The sequence below is a fragment of the Ceratina calcarata genome, unplaced genomic scaffold (genome assembly GCF_001652005.2).
Source record: "Ceratina calcarata isolate Rehan_Ccalc_2016 unplaced genomic scaffold, ASM165200v1 scaffold32.2, whole genome shotgun sequence".
NCBI classification, from domain to species: domain Eukaryota; kingdom Metazoa; phylum Arthropoda; class Insecta; order Hymenoptera; family Apidae; genus Ceratina; species Ceratina calcarata.
Genome location: NW_017154651.1, coordinates 2,956 through 4,914, shown reverse-complemented (window position 1 = coordinate 4,914; position 1,959 = coordinate 2,956).

Below are 1,959 nucleotides of genomic sequence, written 5' to 3'. Positions count from 1 at the left end.
ATCATAGGCAGAAGGTGTTACGTTACCCTAATGGTTAATTTCCTGCCGCTTAACTGCGGTGTTGTGTTTGATTAGAAAATTCCTGTTGCCGATTAACTGGCTCGTCTGTTGCAGCTTCATTGATAGTTAAAGCGAGCGCAATTTAACCTCAGGCGCAGATATCCAAGCCCTGAATTCCTTCTAGCGAATTCATTGAACATTTCGCGTGCTGCTGATGATGAACGTTCAGGCGTGATTCTTGGTTCCGTAGTACGTAGTACATCTTCAGCTAACTAATTATAAACTGTCTGCCGCAGAATTCGTATACTTAGCTTTGATCTCTGGAGAGGCCGAGATTCGGCAAGTGTGGCGTCGTTAAAAAAACAGTTGAGGGAAATAGTGCCTTCGATGGGAGATAAGCAACGTTACATCAGTGCGCCCTATTAAAATCGAGGTATTCGGTAGCGGTAGTAGTACTCTTGGTCGCTCGTTTAATCGTACCCTCAGGCAATACAAAAGAGAGAGAGAGAGAAAGAGAGAGAGAGAGAGAGAGGGAGAGGTTTCCCTATTTATTTACGTAGGACTTTTAATGATGTTTTTAGAGAAAACGATGTACGTTAACGAGTATCAATCTGAGTGTTACTAAAAAAACGATCCATGAAATAGTCTCACATGACTTACACGTGACATAGTGATTGGAATTGAAAGATGTCGTTCTCACAAGGAGAATAAATTATTATTGGAGCAAGACGGGAATCTCCGTTCGCCATCGAGGAATCGATCCTTGGTTCATTATCGCGAGGGAAACGGGGATCTTGACGTGTCTCCAGCAACCCTTCGCAATTTCGTTGAAAAGTTTTCAATCCTGCTCGGCGCTAAATACACCCGGACGAGGCTCAATCACGCTAATTGAGGACTTCTTCTTCCTCTTCTTCGAGGCAGGTATCCCAGGCGCAAAACCAGCCCAAGGTTTCTCTCACTTCCCGTAGTCCACAACCTCTAACCCCGCACCCCCCTCCCCCCCTTCCTGCTTCTCGTATCTGACGCGTAAAATTATCAACGTTGATTGCTTAGGACGGGGCGTTGTCAGTGTGTCTCTCAGGCGAATGAAAATTAAAACTTCGTTAGAGAGCGTCGATTAAGTATCGGATACCGGCGTGACTGACATTATGAAACAGAACAGGACACCCTTGTATTAACGAGGGATAATTAAAATTGCTCGCGGATAAATGACCCGGCAAGATTAATCGCTTTAATTAAGACGATGATAAATCGAATTTAATTCATTTTTCTTTTCTTTTTTTTTTTTTACTAAAAGGAGAAACTTTTTTCGAAGTTAAAAACAATATGCCTGTTGACAAGATTGTTATTGATAATGAAGTGAACTTAATTAGGTTTCATATCACTTCTCTTGAGTATTTGCTTTTTTTTTTTTGGGAGCTTGTCTGTAACAATTTTATTATCTCTATCGGTTTTTCTTATCTTCTACTGTATTCGTACTTTTTCATAGCTACCTCGCCTCCGGGAACCATCTCAACTTATCTTCACTGGTTTTACAGGTTTCAGAAGTTGAAGAAGTGGGCATTCATATGCTGTCTGTGTAGTACACGATTTTACTGTTTTCGTCGATTTTATTATCTTATATTTTATTCGTTCTATTTTAATTATGCGAACAAGAAGAAATGGAAAGAATGAGATTTAAAGAGGGGTTTAGAAATCGTTTCTCGGCAATACTACCTTGACAGTGTTACGAGGTAACTGTGCCAAGGTTTGCTTAAGGAAGGAGAGAGATGAATAGATGATCCTAATCTAACAGTTATTGTTAGTGTTACCTTCGGTGGCTGTAGGACGTGGATGATCCAGGGAGAGTCAGTCCCTTTTGGTTACTAGGTAATTAGGTAAAGATGTGACTGGGTCAGTCTCGTTTTTTATGAAAGGTAGAGATTCGTAGACGATCCTTATATGTATAACAATTATTAC